Genomic DNA, 20,960 nt, shown 5'->3' on the forward strand with positions numbered 1-20,960 from the left:
GAAGCTGAATTCTAGTCTTTGAATTCAGATATCCCCCAAGAATCCTGTAGAGGCTGCCCACAGCTCACAGGTCTAATAACTCTTATCAGGGAGGAAGAAACAGGAATAATTGGATCCCATGAGCCTCTATTTACAGTAGTCAAGGAATGGAACATAAACCGATTGGGCTGTGCGGCTAGGCAAGCAGACTTGGGAACACCGTTTGGCAGGAAACAACCAGAGAAATAAGAAGGAGAGTTGGCCCCAGGGACTTTCTAATGCACAAGAAGTGGCTGTGAGTGTGCATGCACGCTCCCTATCCAAGATGGAGAAATTCCAGGCAGGTTTTCCAACCTGTGAATGCTTGCTCACAGTGAAGGAAGATGTTATAACCAACACCTTAGACAGACTTCTTCTTAAAGTCTTTGACCTGCTGAATTCACAAACCAGCTGACCTGCTCTCACATTAAACTGTCTTACACAAGCTACCTTGTCCTCTACATAAGCTAAGCTGTTTTGTTTTTTTTTAATTTCAGTATTTCCCTCATCATTTTTCCCTTCCCACATACAAACAAAGTTGACTGGAATCTTGCAGACATCAAATTGTAAAGCTTTCCTATATAATGAATTCATGTGCAAAAACAACATGGTCCTGGAAAAATGGGAGATTTTCATAGATTTTACCAAATTTTAACAACCTAATTTATTTTTAAACGGCAGGTGGGTGAGGTAACAGGATAGGCTTTGGTACGTGATAATCTTATTAACGGAAAAGAAACCACAAAACTCATGGGTCTCAGTTCAAAATACCCTCTGTGTCTTAGTCTTTAATCAGCAGATCCAAATAGGGTGGGCTAAGAGCCCTAGTCTCTCATTCAAGTTGCTACCAACTACTTGTGTATTTGGGTAGGTCAGAAGTATTTTGGTCTTCAGGTTTCTTGATCTATAAAACATGAGGGAGGGATTTTGAGGGAGTCAGAAAAATGGAGTAAGAGGGTAATATAAGGAACATACAGAGCCAGAGATTTTTCCAAGCCATGAAGATATGTAAAGCCCCTCACCTGCCCAACCTATGAGCTGAAGGGCTCAAGTTCTTCAACAAGTCAGAATGGAGTCAGTGTAGAAGACAGATATTGGACATGAGAAATTAGTGGGATTCAGCAGAAACTGTACCACAGGCACAGAAGTAACATAGCATAGTAGCACTCCATGGAGTTCCCAAGAATCTTAAAGAAGGCTTTGCCCTTCACATACAACAAGGAATGGAAGCATAGCACTTGTTTTTAAATCTAAAAGTGTAAGAAGACCTCAAACAACCTGGAGATACTTCATCCCCAAATCTTACAGCAATCCAATAAAGTACCTGTTGTCATCCCCATCTTACATCTTTCTCTTCCACAGTGGTCCAAGTAAGAGAATAGCACTGTGTTTCAGGAAGAAAAACAAAGAGGTTTGGGGGCTTTTGATGGTTTCTCATGTCAATCAAAAAGCCACAGTCTTGGGTTAATGACATCTAGGATTATTGTTTGGGAGAGAGGTGACATTAAGATGGTACCCACATTGACTTCGCAAATTGAGGGAGGTTAATAGAAGCAAGAGAGGATGCTCCATATTTCCCTAGATGGGAATTAGAGAGTAGAATTTCAGATGACCATTTTTTTTTTTTTTTTTTTTTTTTGTTTTACGCGGGCCCCCCCCCTACACGGGCCCAGCCGCTCCGCGGCATGTGGGATCCTCCCAGACCGGGGCACAAACCCGTGTCCCCTGCATCGGCAGGTGGACTCTCAACCACTGCGCCAGCAGGGAAGCCCCAGATGACCATTTTTAAGGTGTTTCTCACTCCTGTGACTCTCTAACCTGAGCAGCACAATTCCATCTGTGGTAACTGGGTGCAGAGTGTCTGCACTATGATACTATGATACATCTGATGCTATGCAGAATCACCTTGAGGAACATCTGGAGACGGGGAGGGATGGGTACCTTTTGGTTGATTATAAGACAAAGCAATACTCAAAGAAAAATTCTCCTCAGATTTCTTTAGTATTCTTTTTTTACTTATTCTGCTTTGTACAAAGTTTTTTTAAAAAAAAAAGTAAATTAACAGTTTCAGAGGATTCATGATCCCATTAGATAAATTTTCCCTCCCACGATGTCAGTACTAAATGTCATCCTGGTGCCTTTAAATATATTATATTTCATATGGAGGATCAAAGCAAACCTTTCAGTTAGTTCCTCAAGGTGATTCTGCATGGTATCAATTCTAGCATTGAAGTTTTTGTGCTTATAAAACTCTTCACCATGTACAGGGATGAAGATGCTGACAAAACGGAAAGAGGTTTATCTGGACCCTCATACATTTTTGCTTGTTCGCTTTGTTTGGAATATCTAGTCAGAATTCAGGATGAATTCTGTGTCCTTGGCGTGGAATAAAACTAACCAGACCATTATGAGCTCAAAGCTGGCGCTTAGCATTAATGATTCTTATCTACTGAATTCTCTGCTTTCTAAGGCCTAAGAACATCTGATGAGGCAGAGCTGATGAATAAAACTACATACTCTTATGAAAGAAATAGGCAAAATGAAACCAGTTTCATTTATGTTAGAATCCTAGGGTTATAGATGAAATTATTTTTTTCAAACCTTAAAAGTATTAGAAGCTTACCACAGAAAATTTGAGAAAAAAATTTTTTTAAAGCTCTCTCTTTTTACAATAATATTTTGGTACATTTTTATATATGTTTTTCACATATTTGAAATCATGCTTAATATACAATTAAGTATACTGTTTTTTTAACCTATCATTTAAAAGAATCATGTTGTGAGCTCTCCCTAAAGGTAATTTTAAGTGACAAAATAAATTCCTTATTGTGTAAGTAAGCCATGTTTTATGTGGAGTATTTAAGCTATTTTAATTATTTTTTACTAAGTAAAACTGATCACATGGGGTGACACTTAAGTATCAGGTGTCTCATGTTTCTTTTTACTGTGGCAATAAAGCTTAATGTATTGTAGTGCTCTTTCCTCAAAAATATTGGGAGGAAAGCAGGCAGGCATGGTGTTCTTTTTGAGGCATAGCAGTCATACCTTTTGAATGTGTATGTCTGTGCTTCGAATATGACCCTGGTCAGAACAAGCAAAACAAACAAAAACGTGTTCCTTCTCCCATAAACAATAGAGATGAGCCAGGGGGTGAAGAGGCCCCAGCTCCAACAGCACACTGCTGTTCCCAGCCTCTGAGCTCATAAATAGTCTCTTTTTCTGTTGTGTCCGTTCTACACGTTACTGTTTCCAACTAGATTCTAGTACAGTTATGGCTGTGGCCCAGATATTTGTGTTTCTTTTGGCCTGCCTAGTTCTTGTGGAAAGGTCACTGCCACTTCTTTGATTTCTTTGAGAAGAGACTTCAACCATCTTCTCCAACCTATCAGTGACTCGCATAGCTGTTATACTTTAGAGGCTGTGGGAGTTGGTAATTATTTTGTTTTTCTCATACACTACAAAATCTTTTTTCAGGTGTCATTTTTCCATTCTAACTTTACTTATTTTTTCTGGTTGATGGTTCATTTCTCATCCAACTCTCCCAACACAGTTTCTGGCATTGTGTTTTCTTCTTCTCAGATCCTTTTGTTAGTTTTTTAATGGATTAACTATGAAGGAAAGTCTTTGCCTTGCTGCTGAATCCACCAGAATCTCAGAAGTCTCCCTGAGTCTCAGAAGGGGACACAGACAGTTAGAAGGCCAGCAGTTCAAAGGCGTGAGGCCAGAAGCCTTGCCCTAGTGCTGAAATGTTGCTCTGCTAATGTGTACCTCATGCCCAGTATTTCTTATTAATAAGGCACTAAATATGGGGTAATCCGGTGTTACCATTGCCAAAAGAAAATATCTCTCTTTTAATTAATTAATGTAAATGGGCTTTTACTGGAAAATAGAAGGGAAGTGTTTCTAGAACTCAGGACATAATGTTACACCAGGGAATACCATGCCCTCTTTTTATTTTAACGTGGAAATTTTTTTAAAATGCAGAGACACTAGGTCTGGACTGGCTGAGAGAGAGTTCACAAATTATGGCAGAACAGGTGCTTTTTTGTAAACTCAGGACTTTTGTTTCCCAGTTCACTTTTGCTACAATTCACTTGCATTCAATCTGGTGGGAGCTCTAATCAAGCAAATTATCTGGGTGAAGCAATTTATGAAACAAGAAATAACTTACAGTCAAACTCCACTTCTTCCTTATTTCTATTTATCTTTCCCTCATGGACTGATGCAATTATCGCTCAGCTAGGGACTAACATAAATATTGATCAAAACAGCAACACTACCAGATTACTGCTTGGTGTGGCTTCAGTTCAACTTACATCTCCTTACTGCCTTTCCTCATGCAAAGGTTAACTTTTCTCTCATTTCTAAGTTCCTTTTTGCTTCAGTTTTTCTCTCAGGACAATCTAATTTACAATTAACCCAATTGGATTGATCCAAAGCCACATAATTTTCCCTCCAGCGTCACAAAATCTATTGTTGAAAGTAGACATTTATACACTGTTATACACTATGTAAACCAAAGGAGCTGACTTAATTAAGGAAAATCAGGAGGAGCTAATTTTTCAAAATGTGGGCTGAGCACATGCATTTGTCTTCTCTCTTTTCTCTAAATCTGTAATGGCAACTCCTAAAAGTGACAGAAGCCAGCATGGAGACGTCTGCCGACGAGAGATTAAAGAAATTCTTGGCATGTGGGACCTCTAGAAATGTGAAATAGATTGGCATCAAATTTTTCATCAGAATAAATACAAGCTGAAGGCAGCAATTCTGTCCTTCAAACTTTGAAAGTAAAATGATTTAGAACCTGTAATTCTAAACCCAGCCAATTTTTAGATGGATTCTGAGAGCAAAATGGAGGTCTTTTCAATAAGACATCATCTTAAAATGTTACTTCTCTGGCTCACTCATCTCTGCCCTGACAGGCGCCCACTCGCACGCTGCCTGCTGTGCTGCTCTGCCCGGCCTCAGCCCTGCCCGGGCTCAGCCACCACCTTCAATATCTCTGTATGCCCATTATGTGAGTTTAAGAAGCATATTGGGAGACCTTCAAGATGGCAGAGGAGTAAGACATGGAGATCACCTTCCTCCCCACAAATATATCAAAAATACATCTACATGTAGAACAACTCCTACAGAACACCTACTGAACACTGGCAGAAGACCTCAGACCTCCCAAAAGGCAAAGAACTCCCCATGTACCTGGGTCGGGCAAAAGAAAAAACAGAGACAAAACAATAGGTACGGGACCTGCACCTCTGGGAGGGAGCTGTGAAGGAGGAAAGGTTTCCACACACTAGAAGCCCCTTCACTGGTGGGGACGGGGGGTGGGTGAGTGGGGGGAAGCTTCAGAGCCATGGAGGAGAGCGCAGCAACAGGGGTGCAGAGGGCAAAGCGGAGAGATTCCCACACAGAGGATCAGTGCCAACCAGCACTCACCAGCCTGAGAGGCTTGCCTGCTCACCCGCTGGGGCAGGTGGGGGCTAGAAGCTGAGACTCGGGCTTTGGAGGTCAGATCCCAGGGAGAGGACTGAGGTTGGCTGCATGAAGACAGCTTGAAGGGGGCTAGTGCACCACAGCTAGCTGGGAGAGAGTCTGGGGAAATGTCTGGACCTGCTGGAGAGGCAAGAGACCATTGTTTTGGGGTGCATAAGGAGAGGGGATTCCTTCCCTGTGTGCCCATAGAAGGTAGAGCACCGCCTAAGCGAGCTCCAGAGATGGGCGTGAGCCACGGCTATCAGCTTGGACCACAGAGATAGGCATGAAATGCTAACACTGTCACCACTGCCACCAAGAATCCTGTGTGCAAGCACAAGTCACTACCCCCACACACCACCACCACCACCCCCAGGAGCCTGTGCAGCACACCACTGCCAGGGTCCCGTGATCCAGGGACAACTTCCCCAGGAGAACACACGGCGAGCCTCGGGCTGTTGCAGTGTCACGCCAGCCTTTGCCACTGCAGGCTCGCCCTGCATTCCAATTATGACTACCGTACCCCTCCCTCTCCCCGGCCTGAGTGAGCAAAGGAGCACTAATCAGCCACTGCTTTAACCCCCTCCTGTCTGGGCAGGGAATAGATGCCTGACAGCAGCTGACATACAGAGGCGGAGCCAAAAGCAAAGTTGAACCCCAAGAACTGTGCAAACAAAGAATAGAAAAGGAAATTTCTCCGTGCAGCCTCAGGAGCAGAGGATTAAATCTCCACAATCAACTTGATGAACGCTGCATCTGTAGAATGCCTGAAAAGATAATGAAGGCTCCCAGAATTCAGGTGGTGGAGACTTTGGGAGCAACTGTACACTTGGGGTTAGCTTTCTGCATCTGATTTGTTTTTCGTTTTTATGTTAATCTAGTTTAGTTTTTAGTCCTTATTAACATTGGTGGATTTATCGTTTGGTTGCCCTCTTCTTTTTTTTTTTTAATCTTTTATTTTTTAATTTTTTATTTTTTTCCTTTTCCCTCTTTTTGTGTGTATGTGTATGCTTCTTTGTCTGATTTTGTCTGCTTAGTTTTACTTTTACCATTTGGTTTGGGGTTCTATATGTTCTTTTTTTCTTTGTTTGTTTGTTTGGTTGGTTCTTGTTGCATTTTTTCCTTTTCCTTCTTCCTTTCCTTTCAAGGCATGTGGCTGGCAGGGTCTTGGTACTCCGGCCAGGGGAGTTTCAACAGTCAGTCCAAAACAAAGTAGAAGCAGACAAAATCACCAAAGGGTTAATTTGCTGAACATTTAGGAACTTTTTTGAAGCTTTTTTTTTGTTTTTTCAACTTCTCTGAGGTATGCTGAACATAAAAATTTGCATATATTTAATGTTTACATTTTGATGAGTTTGGACATATGCATATATCATCACCACAAACAAGGTAATAAGGGGGGGAGGGGAAATAACACTTAGCATGACATCTACCCTCTTAACAAGTTTCTAGGTGCACAGCACCCTGTTGTCAACTATGGGCACCATGTTGTACAGCAGATCTCTAGAACTCATTCATCTTGTATAACTGTACCTTTAAGCCCTGTTTTCCCCACTCCTCACCCCCTGGAAACCACCATTCTATTTCCTGCTTCTCTAATTTTATATTTTCTCATATAAGTGAAATCAGGCAGTTTTTTGTCCTTCTGTGACTTAGCATAATATCTTCCTGCCCTATTCATGATGTTGCAAACGGTAGGATTTGCTCTTTTGAAGCCTTTATTTTGCTCTAACTACTCACCCTTTATTTGATTTGGTGAGCTTTCCTTTAAATGCAATCCCCTGGGGTGTTTTGCTGACTGAAGCTCTTCCCTTCTACTGTCTTGGTCTGAAATACTTTGCCATAGCAGTTTTGCCATAGCAGGGGCAAGGACAGGACATGAGTTGGAACAAATAGAAAAGCCAGTAAACGGTGTTAATGGGAAGCCCATTTATTTGTTCCTTTATAAAATGCTAAGAGTGAAAGCAGGAGCAGGATAGGGGCAAAAAAAAAAAAAAGAGCAAATATTAAGCTTTCATAAGGGGAACAAAAATTCCCTGAAAATCAACTGTTTAATGATTTCAGTATTTGGCAAGTTGATCATCACATTAGATCAGCAAGTCAGTAGGCTCCAACTAAAATATCTTCAAGAAAAAGAAAAGGATTTTAGGAAAATACAAAATGAGTAAGAAATGAGGTTATTTAGGGATATGATGAGAAAGGTGTATGTATCATCTTCCAAGAAAAAAAGCAAAGCAATCAGAAACTCCATGGGAGGAAAATGCCATACAAAAAAACTACAGAGCCAATGCGAATCTGAAATTCAGCATGACTTTAAACGACGTATAAAGTTAGAAAAAAAAGGAAAAGAAAATCCATTTGATCTGCATATAAGGAACATTCTTGGTTGATTGGCATGAGGTGAGGGATGGCGTGGCACTGGAACCACTAGAAAAGGAAATTTGATAATAGCACACCATTAGAAAATACGAAAAGCAGAGGGGGTGAGCTTCAAGTATGATCAGGACATGCCTCCACTTTTCTGTAGTTCTTGCTGCTTTTCCTTCCTCTGTCAGCTGAACTTTAAGGCTGGTTTCCTCCTCAACTGCAAGATGTTTGCCTGTATCAGTGGAGCCTCGTGCTTCTTGTTCCTAATTGCGGGAGGGCAAGAGGGGCTTCCTACAGTCAATGAGCTTCGCGCTCACTGGACCATCTCTGAACCAGTCCTCATGACCAGATGCCGTGTGTTGGTATGAATTGTCTGAATAGAACAGAAGTTACTTGAGTGAGGACAAGTCTACCCAAACAACAGGCTGCTGTGCCATGAGGGAGGGGCAGGATGGGTTTGGAGGAGGCAAGTACAACATGCAACAAACCCTATTACTTTCATAGCTTTAAAGCTTTGTAGAGATTTGCCTTTTCCTTCAGTTTACCTTTAGGGTTTAGAGCTGCACTATGCAACACAGTAGCCACCATCCATGTGTGGCTATTCACATTCACATCTTAATTAATGGAAATTAAATGCAATTAAAACTGGTTTCTCAGCTGCATTAGCCATATTTCAAGTGCTAAAGAGCAAAGCTTAACTAAAGCTACCATATAGGACAATACATAGTTTAGAGATTTCCATCAGCACACGAAGTTCTAGTGGACAGGTTGGAACATGAAGTGCTCTGACTTGACGATGCATATTTTCTATGGAGTATCCTCCTTAGATATGCTTTAGCCATGACTACAATGTTTGTTTCCTCCCAAAAGTTTGTAGCATCAATGAGACGCAGGTTTTTCAGCTTTGGTTAATATTTCTTTCTTTTGTACTTACTTCTTCAAGGGAAAGCTTCCATGGATGACTAGACAGAGATTAAGAAGTAGACTAAGTATTTAGCCTTTCAGCACCCCTTTCTTGGTTCTCCCCTTATCCAAATCTCTCCTTACATGCCCCTTCCTCTAGACTGTGCTCCACTCCACGATTTCCTCCTCAAGCAGTAGCTGATACTCCATGAGGCAGCTACCATATAACTTAGATTTTATGGTGCATATCCTCTTTATAGTGAAATTGATCTTAATGTATTTATGTGTCTGAGTAGTGGTTGGAGGCTTGGCTCAAGCATGGTGCAAAACTCAGTTTTTAACAAAGAGTAATAGGGGTGGGGGGTGGAGTGATTTAAAGGTTTGCCAGGTGTTAAAAAAAATCCTCTAAGAATTAATGAGGTAATAACTATCATTTACTGAGCACTTAATATGTGCTAGGTACTTCTTTAACTTTTTACCTATAATATTCCATTTATTATTCCCCCAAATTCTTTGAGATGATTACTATTATTTTCCCATTTCACTGATAAGGAAGTTGAAGGGCTGAGAGGTTAATGAGTTTTCTATAGGGTCACAAGGCTATGAGATGACCCTATATAAATGGGCCAGAATTTTGATTCAAACCCAGGCAGGCAGCCTCTGTGGCTTTATCACCTTGCACTGGCTTGAGGAAGTCATCCAAAATTCACAGCACCAGCAGCTGCATTGCATCCCAGTCTGGGCTTTAAATCTTTGCTCTACCTGTTTATTACAAAGCAAACACAGACAGCGGGGTTCTCAGGTTAGTTGGTTGGTCTTATGAATCCCCCAAAGCTGAGAAGATCCTAAATAGTAAAAGTTTGCTTAAGAGTAGGAAGTCAGAGTTAAGCAGCAACTGATAAAGCAGAATTAGTGGTAAAAATCTGTTCAACATTTATTTAAACTTCTTTATTAATTTAAATCTTGCCCTATATTGACAAATTTGTTCTACAACAATAATGAGAGATTGTCAGTCGTTTTCAAAGAGTCTTATTTTTCTAGAAGAAAAAAAATTGACTGGGTCATATGCTTGTACTGGAGTTTACTAACATAGTGATTCTCAACCTTGGCTTCCCAGTAGAATCCCTTGGAGAAGCTTAAAAATTTCTACTGCTTCAGACTCTGTGTGTGTGCATGTTTGTGTGTGTGTGTGTGTACATGTGTGTGTAGCATTTCTCATAACTGACTCAGCTTAACATCTAAGCTGAGAGACTAAGCTTAGGTGGGATCTCCATTCTTGTCTTTGTTTGAATGGGATGTGAACTGCTTTTGGTAAATTAGACATTCAGCACTGCATGAGCCACGTCATGCAATGACGTACCTTGGTGAAAGTAAAGCCATGTTTGTGAGCCTGTGCATAGCTTACATCCCTGCCACCACGGCCACTTCCGTCCATTGAGCAAGCACTGGGTGACTATGACAAAAGGTTGACTGATATCCACTGAGAATATCATATTATCTACCCGGTTATAATCCTCTCTACAGTGATTGCCTTTTGGTGGACATTCATATGGAGCACAAATACCTTCACAATCTGTGCCCATTTTATAAGATCATGACTGTCCACAGATCAGGTTTTTGGCTTTGAGAGCTAGCATTTTCTTCTTACATGCATCCAGCAATACTCTAATAGGCTGCTCATCTAGTTGTTTCTGGAAACACTGTTGTCAATTATCGTCTTCCAAATATCTCTGTAGGTTAAAAAAATTCTGATTACTCACATGTGTTTGCTGCCCCTCGTGGTGTATGTGCCACCTTCTCTTTGGTGATTAGGTACTGCTGTTGGCCTCTGCTACTCTGGGTTCTCCTCATCCCCATTGAAATCAAGGAGCCTGCATAGAGGGGTATACCTAGCCTGCAAAAGAGAGTAGACATAGAGCCTTTCAAGGATCCAGCTGCTCCTTCCACTAATGCATTTCCGAATGCTTTAGTGAAGGGAGTGCCTTCTGGACTTTCTCAGGGATCATACTTGGGAGGGGGTAGGGTGCAGGTCACACATGACAGAGTCAGACTACTGTTTGGATTCTCTCCAAAGCCTTTGGATTTTCTCTTCTATAACATGATAGGGAAGCTCTGGAATCTCAATTTCTTTAACCATAGGTTTATCATGAAACCCAACTTTCTGTCTACCAACCAATTAGCTATTAGAGCTACCCAGTGTTGTATTCTGTCATTCTTGGTCTAAGACCCTTAGACTCCATTTCTGCACATTTTCTACAGGTTTCTGCTGATACATATTAAGAAAGTCTTTCAATTCTTTTGATATGTAAACTGTCTCCCCCTGGGCCATAGTGTGTTCCTGCCTCCTGTAGCGTGGTGATATTTGACTCTGGCTATAGGTCTGGTAGCAACAGGAAGTGGTTGTGGTGTATCTTGAGGAGAACAAGACATCTTTCCCCAGTGAGATTGCCAGAGGCTTTTCATGCAAAGGAAGGCTAGTTTCCTCAGACGTTGGAAAGCTGGTAAGAAAAGCTCAGAATAAACTTGGGGGTCAAAATTACCAGTTTTTTCTGAACCCAACAATATAGGCTCATTCTAAGATTCAGGATCTCATTATTTTCCAATCCATATTCTAACTTTCATATAAGAAACCTTACAAGATTCTGAATAAAATTGTTGTAATTCAACAACCTGTGCAACTAAATTATGTGTTTGATTTTCAGCAATATTAACTCTGAGTCTACAAGAAATTAGAGAATGTTTAGGGCTATCGTAGAAACTCTCTGGTTCTCAAACTGTGACTTGAGCTGACTGTTAAGGGACCTGAGATTCTCAGGTTCTCTCTGGTGTATTCAAGTGCCCTTAAAAATATCCACGCCACACCGCAGTCCTTGCAGTTGTCATTACTGTCGTAATTGTTATGTGGACCAACCTCTTGGGCTTTCAAGGCATTTGCTGCAGTGCATACTTCATCACAATCTAACTCTGCTGATGGTTTGATTTATTATGATATCCCTGCATGCCAAGGGTTACTGGTGTCCCATTTCCTATTGGCAAAAAGCTCAGCACTGTACTCGAGCCAAAGGGCACAAACAAGCCTAATCCCCAAATCACATCTTTCCAAGTGCATCCTGGGATCACTCTCCTTACCAACTCTGTATCATTCAAAGTGCAAACAAGATAGAAATCACACAGTAGTAACTTGAACATGGAAAGTTTAATACAAATAACTGTTACTTGTAACAGGGGTGTAACTATAAAGGGGTAAAGAAAACTAAAAAACGCCCTAGGCTGAGCAAGAGTACCCAAGGAAAGAACAAACTCTGATGGGGGTTGATCCTCTTCAAGTCTGGCATTCAGACCTTGTTGAGAGGGAATTGTTGCAGGTAATGGACAGATGGACCAGGACTGGTAGATGGATATGTGGATGGAGTTATGGCATTGGCATCTTCCTTACCTGCAAGATGGTGTGAGACTGCGCACACACTGTCTGTGTCACAAGGGCCATGAGAAACAACCTTCTAGGGTACAGGTTGGCTGAGGCTGAGGAGTGTGCCCACAGAGGGAGTTGAGGCATCAGGAGCCTCCTTATTGTCTGGGTGGCATGAAGTCTGGGGCACACAAATTCTGTCCTTCAAACTTTGAAAGTAAAATGATTTAGAACCTGTAATTCTAAACCCAGCCAATTTTTAGATGGATTCTGAGAGCAAAATGGAGGTCTTTTCAATAAGACATCATCTTAAAATGTTACTTCTCTGGCTCACTCATCTCTGCCCTGACAGGCGCCCACTCGCACGCTGCCTGCTGTGCTGCTCTGCCCGGCCTCAGCCCTGCCCGGGCTCAGCCACCACCTTCAATATCTCTGTATGCCCATTATGTGAGTTTAAGAAGCATATTGGGAGACCTTCAAGATGGCAGAGGAGTAAGACATGGAGATCACCTTCCTCCCCACAAATATATCAAAAATACATCTACATGTAGAACAACTCCTACAGAACACCTACTGAACACTGGCAGAAGACCTCAGACCTCCCAAAAGGCAAAGAACTCCCCATGTACCTGGGTAGGGCAAAAGAAAAAACAGAGACAAAACAATAGGTACGGGACCTGCACCTCTGGGAGGGAGCTGTGAAGGAGGAAAGGTTTCCACACACTAGAAGCCCCTTCACTGGTGGGGACGGGGGGTGGGTGAGTGGGGGGAAGCTTCAGAGCCATGGAGGAGAGCGCAGCAACAGGGGTGCAGAGGGCAAAGCGGAGAGATTCCCACACAGAGGATCAGTGCCAACCAGCACTCACCAGCCTGAGAGGCTTGCCTGCTCACCCGCTGGGGCAGGTGGGGGCTAGAAGCTGAGACTCGGGCTTTGGAGGTCAGATCCCAGGGAGAGGACTGAGGTTGGCTGCATGAAGACAGCTTGAAGGGGGCTAGTGCACCACAGCTAGCTGGGAGAGAGTCTGGGGAAATGTCTGGACCTGCTGGAGAGGCAAGAGACCATTGTTTTGGGGTGCATAAGGAGAGGGGATTCCTTCCCTGTGTGCCCATAGAAGGTAGAGCACCGCCTAAGCGAGCTCCAGAGATGGGCGTGAGCCACGGCTATCAGCTTGGACCACAGAGATAGGCATGAAATGCTAACACTGTCACCACTGCCACCAAGAATCCTGTGTGCAAGCACAAGTCACTACCCCCACACACCACCACCACCACCCCCAGGAGCCTGTGCAGCACACCACTGCCAGGGTCCCGTGATCCAGGGACAACTTCCCCAGGAGAACACACGGCGAGCCTCGGGCTGTTGCAGTGTCACGCCAGCCTTTGCCACTGCAGGCTCGCCCTGCATTCCAATTATGACTACCGTACCCCTCCCTCTCCCCGGCCTGAGTGAGCAAAGGAGCACTAATCAGCCACTGCTTTAACCCCCTCCTGTCTGGGCAGGGAATAGATGCCTGACAGCAGCTGACATACAGAGGCGGAGCCAAAAGCAAAGTTGAACCCCAAGAACTGTGCAAACAAAGAATAGAAAAGGAAATTTCTCCGTGCAGCCTCAGGAGCAGAGGATTAAATCTCCACAATCAACTTGATGAACGCTGCATCTGTAGAATGCCTGAAAAGATAATGAAGGCTCCCAGAATTCAGGTGGTGGAGACTTTGGGAGCAACTGTACACTTGGGGTTAGCTTTCTGCATCTGATTTGTTTTTCGTTTTTATGTTAATCTAGTTTAGTTTTTAGTCCTTATTAACATTGGTGGATTTATCGTTTGGTTGCCCTCTTCTTTTTTTTTTTTAATCTTTTATTTTTTAATTTTTTATTTTTTTCCTTTTCCCTCTTTTTGTGTGTATGTGTATGCTTCTTTGTCTGATTTTGTCTGCTTAGTTTTACTTTTACCATTTGGTTTGGGGTTCTATATGTTCTTTTTTTCTTTGTTTGTTTGTTTGGTTGGTTCTTGTTGCATTTTTTCCTTTTCCTTCTTCCTTTCCTTTCAAGGCATGTGGCTGGCAGGGTCTTGGTACTCCGGCCAGGGGAGTTTCAACAGTCAGTCCAAAACAAAGTAGAAGCAGACAAAATCACCAAAGGGTTAATTTGCTGAACATTTAGGAACTTTTTTGAAGCTTTTTTTTTGTTTTTTCAACTTCTCTGAGGTATGCTGAACATAAAAATTTGCATATATTTAATGTTTACATTTTGATGAGTTTGGACATATGCATATATCATCACCACAAACAAGGTAATAAGGGGGGGAGGGGAAATAACACTTAGCATGACATCTACCCTCTTAACAAGTTTCTAGGTGCACAGCACCCTGTTGTCAACTATGGGCACCATGTTGTACAGCAGATCTCTAGAACTCATTCATCTTGTATAACTGTACCTTTAAGCCCTGTTTTCCCCACTCCTCACCCCCTGGAAACCACCATTCTATTTCCTGCTTCTCTAATTTTATATTTTCTCATATAAGTGAAATCAGGCAGTTTTTTGTCCTTCTGTGACTTAGCATAATATCTTCCTGCCCTATTCATGATGTTGCAAACGGTAGGATTTGCTCTTTTGAAGCCTTTATTTTGCTCTAACTACTCACCCTTTATTTGATTTGGTGAGCTTTCCTTTAAATGCAATCCCCTGGGGTGTTTTGCTGACTGAAGCTCTTCCCTTCTACTGTCTTGGTCTGAAATACTTTGCCATAGCAGTTTTGCCATAGCAGGGGCAAGGACAGGACATGAGTTGGAACAAATAGAAAAGCCAGTAAACGGTGTTAATGGGAAGCCCATTTATTTGTTCCTTTATAAAATGCTAAGAGTGAAAGCAGGAGCAGGATAGGGGCAAAAAAAAAAAAAAGAGCAAATATTAAGCTTTCATAAGGGGAACAAAAATTCCCTGAAAATCAACTGTTTAATGATTTCAGTATTTGGCAAGTTGATCATCACATTAGATCAGCAAGTCAGTAGGCTCCAACTAAAATATCTTCAAGAAAAAGAAAAGGATTTTAGGAAAATACAAAATGAGTAAGAAATGAGGTTATTTAGGGATATGATGAGAAAGGTGTATGTATCATCTTCCAAGAAAAAAAGCAAAGCAATCAGAAACTCCATGGGAGGAAAATGCCATACAAAAAAACTACAGAGCCAATGCGAATCTGAAATTCAGCATGACTTTAAACGACGTATAAAGTTAGAAAAAAAAGGAAAAGAAAATCCATTTGATCTGCATATAAGGAACATTCTTGGTTGATTGGCATGAGGTGAGGGATGGCGTGGCACTGGAACCACTAGAAAAGGAAATTTGATAATAGCACACCATTAGAAAATACGAAAAGCAGAGGGGGTGAGCTTCAAGTATGATCAGGACATGCCTCCACTTTTCTGTAGTTCTTGCTGCTTTTCCTTCCTCTGTCAGCTGAACTTTAAGGCTGGTTTCCTCCTCAACTGCAAGATGTTTGCCTGTATCAGTGGAGCCTCGTGCTTCTTGTTCCTAATTGCGGGAGGGCAAGAGGGGCTTCCTACAGTCAATGAGCTTCGCGCTCACTGGACCATCTCTGAACCAGTCCTCATGACCAGATGCCGTGTGTTGGTATGAATTGTCTGAATAGAACAGAAGTTACTTGAGTGAGGACAAGTCTACCCAAACAACAGGCTGCTGTGCCATGAGGGAGGGGCAGGATGGGTTTGGAGGAGGCAAGTACAACATGCAACAAACCCTATTACTTTCATAGCTTTAAAGCTTTGTAGAGATTTGCCTTTTCCTTCAGTTTACCTTTAGGGTTTAGAGCTGCACTATGCAACACAGTAGCCACCATCCATGTGTGGCTATTCACATTCACATCTTAATTAATGGAAATTAAATGCAATTAAAACTGGTTTCTCAGCTGCATTAGCCATATTTCAAGTGCTAAAGAGCAAAGCTTAACTAAAGCTACCATATAGGACAATACATAGTTTAGAGATTTCCATCAGCACACGAAGTTCTAGTGGACAGGTTGGAACATGAAGTGCTCTGACTTGACGATGCATATTTTCTATGGAGTATCCTCCTTAGATATGCTTTAGCCATGACTACAATGTTTGTTTCCTCCCAAAAGTTTGTAGCATCAATGAGACGCAGGTTTTTCAGCTTTGGTTAATATTTCTTTCTTTTGTACTTACTTCTTCAAGGGAAAGCTTCCATGGATGACTAGACAGAGATTAAGAAGTAGACTAAGTATTTAGCCTTTCAGCACCCCTTTCTTGGTTCTCCCCTTATCCAAATCTCTCCTTACATGCCCCTTCCTCTAGACTGTGCTCCACTCCACGATTTCCTCCTCAAGCAGTAGCTGATACTCCATGAGGCAGCTACCATATAACTTAGATTTTATGGTGCATATCCTCTTTATAGTGAAATTGATCTTAATGTATTTATGTGTCTGAGTAGTGGTTGGAGGCTTGGCTCAAGCATGGTGCAAAACTCAGTTTTTAACAAAGAGTAATAGGGGTGGGGGGTGGAGTGATTTAAAGGTTTGCCAGGTGTTAAAAAAAATCCTCTAAGAATTAATGAGGTAATAACTATCATTTACTGAGCACTTAATATGTGCTAGGTACTTCTTTAACTTTTTACCTATAATATTCCATTTATTATTCCCCCAAATTCTTTGAGATGATTACTATTATTTTCCCATTTCACTGATAAGGAAGTTGAAGGGCTGAGAGGTTAATGAGTTTTCTATAGGGTCACAAGGCTATGAGATGACCCTATATAAATGGGCCAGAATTTTGATTCAAACCCAGGCAGGCAGCCTCTGTGGCTTTATCACCTTGCACTGGCTTGAGGAAGTCATCCAAAATTCACAGCACCAGCAGCTGCATTGCATCCCAGTCTGGGCTTTAAATCTTTGCTCTACCTGTTTATTACAAAGCAAACACAGACAGCGGGGTTCTCAGGTTAGTTGGTTGGTCTTATGAATCCCCCAAAGCTGAGAAGATCCTAAATAGTAAAAGTTTGCTTAAGAGTAGGAAGTCAGAGTTAAGCAGCAACTGATAAAGCAGAATTAGTGGTAAAAATCTGTTCAACATTTATTTAAACTTCTTTATTAATTTAAATCTTGCCCTATATTGACAAATTTGTTCTACAACAATAATGAGAGATTGTCAGTCGTTTTCAAAGAGTCTTATTTTTCTAGAAGAAAAAAAATTGACTGGGTCATATGCTTGTACTGGAGTTTACTAACATAGTGATTCTCAACCTTGGCTTCCCAGTAGAATCCCTTGGAGAAGCTTAAAAATTTCTACTGCTTCAGACTCTGTGTGTGTGCATGTTTGTGTGTGTGTGTGTGTACATGTGTGTGTAGCATTTCTCATAACTGACTCAGCTTAACATCTAAGCTGAGAGACTAAGCTTAGGTGGGATCTCCATTCTTGTCTTTGTTTGAATGGGATGTGAACTGCTTTTGGTAAATTAGACATTCAGCACTGCATGAGCCACGTCATGCAATGACGTACCTTGGTGAAAGTAAAGCCATGTTTGTGAGCCTGTGCATAGCTTACATCCCTGCCACCACGGCCACTTCCGTCCATTGAGCAAGCACTGGGTGACTATGACAAAAGGTTGACTGATATCCACTGAGAATATCATATTATCTACCCGGTTATAATCCTCTCTACAGTGATTGCCTTTTGGTGGACATTCATATGGAGCACAAATACCTTCACAATCTGTGCCCATTTTATAAGATCATGACTGTCCACAGATCAGGTTTTTGGCTTTGAGAGCTAGCATTTTCTTCTTACATGCATCCAGCAATACTCTAATAGGCTGCTCATCTAGTTGTTTCTGGAAACACTGTTGTCAATTATCGTCTTCCAAATATCTCTGTAGGTTAAAAAAATTCTGATTACTCACATGTGTTTGCTGCCCCTCGTGGTGTATGTGCCACCTTCTCTTTGGTGATTAGGTACTGCTGTTGGCCTCTGCTACTCTGGGTTCTCCTCATCCCCATTGAAATCAAGGAGCCTGCATAGAGGGGTATACCTAGCCTGCAAAAGAGAGTAGACATAGAGCCTTTCAAGGATCCAGCTGCTCCTTCCACTAATGCATTTCCGAATGCTTTAGTGAAGGGAGTGCCTTCTGGACTTTCTCAGGGATCATACTTGGGAGGGGGTAGGGTGCAGGTCACACATGACAGAGTCAGACTACTGTTTGGATTCTCTCCAAAGCCTTTGGATTTTCTCTTCTATAACATGATAGGGAAGCTCTGGAATCTCAATTTCTTTAACCATAGGTTTATCATGAAACCCAACTTTCTGTCTACCAACCAATTAGCTATTAGAGCTACCCAGTGTTGTATTCTGTCATTCTTGGTCTAAGACCCTTAGACTCCATTTCTGCACATTTTCTACAGGTTTCTGCTGATACATATTAAGAAAGTCTTTCAATTCTTTTGATATGTAAACTGTCTCCCCCTGGGCCATAGTGTGTTCCTGCCTCCTGTAGCGTGGTGATATTTGACTCTGGCTATAGGTCTGGTAGCAACAGGAAGTGGTTGTGGTGTATCTTGAGGAGAACAAGACATCTTTCCCCAGTGAGATTGCCAGAGGCTTTTCATGCAAAGGAAGGCTAGTTTCCTCAGACGTTGGAAAGCTGGTAAGAAAAGCTCAGAATAAACTTGGGGGTCAAAATTACCAGTTTTTTCTGAACCCAACAATATAGGCTCATTCTAAGATTCAGGATCTCATTATTTTCCAATCCATATTCTAACTTTCATATAAGAAACCTTACAAGATTCTGAATAAAATTGTTGTAATTCAACAACCTGTGCAACTAAATTATGTGTTTGATTTTCAGCAATATTAACTCTGAGTCTACAAGAAATTAGAGAATGTTTAGGGCTATCGTAGAAACTCTCTGGTTCTCAAACTGTGACTTGAGCTGACTGTTAAGGGACCTGAGATTCTCAGGTTCTCTCTGGTGTATTCAAGTGCCCTTAAAAATATCCACGCCACACCGCAGTCCTTGCAGTTGTCATTACTGTCGTAATTGTTATGTGGACCAACCTCTTGGGCTTTCAAGGCATTTGCTGCAGTGCATACTTCATCACAATCTAACTCTGCTGATGGTTTGATTTATTATGATATCCCTGCATGCCAAGGGTTACTGGTGTCCCATTTCCTATTGGCAAAAAGCTCAGCACTGTACTCGAGCCAAAGGGCACAAACAAGCCTAATCCCCAAATCACATCTTTCCAAGTGCATCCTGGGATCACTCTCCTTACCAACTCTGTATCATTCAAAGTGCAAACAAGATAGAAATCACACAGTAGTAACTTGAACATGGAAAGTTTAATACAAATAACTGTTACTTGTAACAGGGGTGTAACTATAAAGGGGTAAAGAAAACTAAAAAACGCCCTAGGCTGAGCAAGAGTACCCAAGGAAAGAACAAACTCTGATGGGGGTTGATCCTCTTCAAGTCTGGCATTCAGACCTTGTTGAGAGGGAATTGTTGCAGGTAATGGACAGATGGACCAGGACTGGTAGATGGATATGTGGATGGAGTTATGGCATTGGCATCTTCCTTACCTGCAAGATGGTGTGAGACTGCGCACACACTGTCTGTGTCACAAGGGCCATGAGAAACAACCTTCTAGGGTACAGGTTGGCTGAGGCTGAGGAGTGTGCCCACAGAGGGAGTTGAGGCATCAGGAGCCTCCTTATTGTCTGGGTGGCATGAAGTCTGGGGCACACAGTGTCCACCTTGGTAGAGTCTCAGCCTGGAAATCACCGGGCCAGGGATAGTGTCGCAGATTCATCTCAGGTACACAGTTGGGTAGAGCATGCTGGCTGTCTCCATCAAACATGCCACTGGAAACCGTGCAGGAGAACTAAGAAGAGTCCCTTTCTCCTTCACTGTCTCTCCACTGCCCTCTACTGGCAAAGCTTATCGTCATGCCCACTGCAAAGGAGGAATGTTTAAGGGGTAAAGCTCCATTATCACACAGCAGGTAACAAAGGCTGATTTTGAAGCTGAAAGACAATAAATTAGTAGGTGGCCCAACTAGTTATATACCATTTGCTGAAAAGAAGAATGACAATCATAATTGTTTAATTCAGGAAAATACTTGAAACCTGAGAGAAGTTAAACCCAGAATCCTCCCAAATTTTCTAACAAGCTGTTTGCAAAATTCTAATTGTAAAATTTCAGCTGATGAAATAGCCGGATAAATTTACTTTTTCTTTATTTAAGAGAAAATTGTCTATGTTTCAAAATAGTTGCAACAGTCTCTTAATTCTCATGTCGTGACATTGCAAAATCTGAAGTTTTTTTTTTATGATTGTATGTGATTGCATTTCACACAGAGAAAGCAATAGGACCTGATTATAGACAATGAAGCCTTTGATTACAGGCTAATTATCAACGTGGCCTGGTCACTTGCCAAACCCTGTCGCTCCAGGACTGATATGCCTCTCAACTTCATGTTTATAGTGGTATACAATGCATTTCACAAATTATGGGAAATGAAATTTCTATGACTAGCTGTTGAAGGAGATTTTTTGCTACTCTCTTAGCAAATCTCAATTACACAATACAGTGTTATCAACTATATTCACCATGTTATACATTAGATACCCAGACCTTATTCATCTTATAACAGAAAGTTTGTACCCTCTTAACAACCTCTCCCCATTTCTCTCACCCCCTAGCTCTGGCAACCACCATTCTACTCTCTGTTTCCAAGTTCAAACTTTTTTTTTTTTTTTAAGA

The sequence above is a fragment of the Neophocaena asiaeorientalis genome, unplaced genomic scaffold (genome assembly GCF_003031525.2).
Source record: "Neophocaena asiaeorientalis asiaeorientalis breed wild unplaced genomic scaffold, Neophocaena_asiaeorientalis_V1.1 scaffold449, whole genome shotgun sequence".
Lineage (NCBI taxonomy): Eukaryota > Metazoa > Chordata > Mammalia > Artiodactyla > Phocoenidae > Neophocaena > Neophocaena asiaeorientalis.